This window comes from Silurus aristotelis, assembly GCF_946808225.1.
Source record: "Silurus aristotelis genome assembly, chromosome: 10".
Taxonomy (NCBI): domain Eukaryota; kingdom Metazoa; phylum Chordata; class Actinopteri; order Siluriformes; family Siluridae; genus Silurus; species Silurus aristotelis.
In genome coordinates, this window is record NC_139583.1 from 2,055,301 (window position 1) to 2,057,800 (window position 2,500).

Consider the following 2,500-nt stretch of genomic DNA (forward strand, 5'->3'; position numbering starts at 1 on the left):
ATTCACTTATTCAAACGTCTTTTCAGACTTTTCAGATATTTCTTCATACAGATGGTCTAGTTTTGCAGTTCTGCTCTCAGCATGATGTTGTTCTGCATCGTTGAACTGAACAACCTGATAGTCTACACGACTCTACTGTGTTTTTCAGCAGTGAGAGGAACCTAATTATCAGTGGACTCAGACCCGGTTTGCACAAGAAGATCGCTGTATGTGTCAGCAATGGGTTTTTTCTCCTTCGATTTTTGCAGATCCTTGCCAAGTTTGCACTTCTGCAAAAGTGTTGATATGAAATAGAGCAGGAAAGGAGGGAGAGAGAGAGAGAGAGAGAGAGGAAGAGAAAAAAGAAAGAGAGAAAGTAAATAATCCATTCCTGGGTGAAATGATCTCTCCAGCTGAATCACATCCATCTTTATTTCCAACGTGCCCACTGGTTTATTTATTAATCGTAGGATAAACGTCCAGGAGAGTTTCCATTGATCTCGCCTTCATCCTCTGTACGCTTCATTATTATTATTATTATTATTATTATTATTATTATTATTATTATTACTTTTATTTATTTATTTATTTATTTTATTATTATTAATATCACTATTATTATTATTATTATTATTATTTATTTATTTTATTTTTATTTTTATTTTTATTTTTATTTATTTTTTATTTTTTATTATTATTATTTTATTTCAAGTGTATGGGATTTTAATTTGCCCAGAAATTCTGAGAAATGCAGAACACGATGAGCAATAAATCCTTCCAGAGACAAAGAAAAAAAAAACTCACAGATCAGCAAGATACAGATACACAGCATGACCAAACGTTTTGGGACGCATGACTTTTCCAGCCATGTGTGTTTCCTTTTCCCTAAAATGTAACCTCAAATCTTTGGATGCGGTAAATTTTCCCTTCATCTGAACTAGGAGACTCAAACCTGTTCCAGCATGACAATGCCCCTGAAGCCAGCTCCATGAAGATCTGCTTTAAATGGCTTAGAAGATGTGGAAGATCTATAAGAGTAATGACAGAAGGATCGGACTCATTTACTCAATAATACTCAATAAAATGCATTTTTAATAAGCAGATCCTCCAACACGTCCACATACACATGAGTTGAGAGGTGAAATACTCGATGTTGCTTGCTGTACATAACCTACATAGATTTTTCGACGCTTAGTTTATGTGCGCAGTCAAAATGAATGAATTATTTATTAACAACACATCAGTAGTATAGAGCTTCAACCCTATTGAACGCCTTTGGGATGAATATGAATGTTGACTGCACCCCAGGACTTTCGAGTTAATTTTTTGTCAGAAATCCTGCACCATCCTTGGACATCCTGCTTCACATCTATGTCAGGGCATGAAATGCTGACCTCAGAGAAACACATTTTTTTAAAAGGGATCGTCACTGACCACTCTCACTCTCTTTGAAACAGTTACACCATTCAAATGTCTTACTGTGGCTGAGTGTCTCATCGCCGTACTGCGCCTCGAAGTCTTCTGTAGATATAGGAAGGTTTTACACTGAATTTTCAGCACCATGCGCTGTCCCATTTACACACAACACTGTTGTCTGCCATCTTGCTGAATGGCCTCTGGACCGGCCTACAACATACATGTGTACCGCCTATCAGTAATAGAACATGCTAACCACTTAGTATTTAGTACCACCATGCTAGCATCCATTTAACAATAAAAGTCCCGGTTTGACATTAACGCCCATCGTATTTAGGGATCCAGGAATCAAGACCAGTTTCAAGTTTTTTTTTCCGGGGAAACTTGGGTTTGGTTATTGGCTTGCAGAAAACAATAATCATCACTACAATTAAAGAATAAAAGAAAGGATTCGATCTTGACTCAATCTTTTTTATTTTTGGACTTGATCTTGACCATTTTAATACTTGATCCTTGAATCAAATCTTGGCTTGACAGTGTTGGTCCTGACTACAGCGCTAGAGGAATTGCAGTGGTGAGGGTTCTAGGCTTCGTCTCTCAGCATACTTTATCCTGTTAACATGCGAAACACCAAACTGGATATGTTTTTTAAGTTTGTCAACAGTAAAGCTGAAGCTCTGACAAAGAGCTACTTCAGGACTCTGTGTGTTGGCATTGTGTGTTGGATCGGCTGTGAAGTGGTCTTCCTTTCTTTTCATCCAGAACTGGCATGTGGACGAATGTGTTTCATAAGTATCACGGCATTACGAGAAGTCATGTGATCCACTCACTGAGCCTCGTAATGTAATATATAGAAAGAACAGGAGTGGACGAGAACCGCGTACCGATCCCTGAGGAACTCCTACACTTAGGATGCGATGTAATGAAGCTGAATGTCTCCAGGCTACATGGATGTCTTTCCTGTTCTCAGATATCTAGCTCCACAGAAAAGAATTTTAGAATGAAATTGTGGCTTTTGGAATAAAAATGGATGAGTCGGATGTTGGCATGGAGTTTGGTAACTGCTCAAATGAAAATCTTTTTTATAGTAAACTCCTCAGACCTT

General features: G+C 37.8%; 1 protein-coding gene across 2 annotated transcripts in view; it reads left to right on the top strand.

The window, feature by feature from the left end:
• Positions 1-2,500, top strand: part of unc13c (unc-13 homolog C (C. elegans)) — a 174,689-nt gene that overhangs the window by 47,011 nt on the left and 125,178 nt on the right. The gene's annotated exons all lie outside the window — the stretch shown is intronic.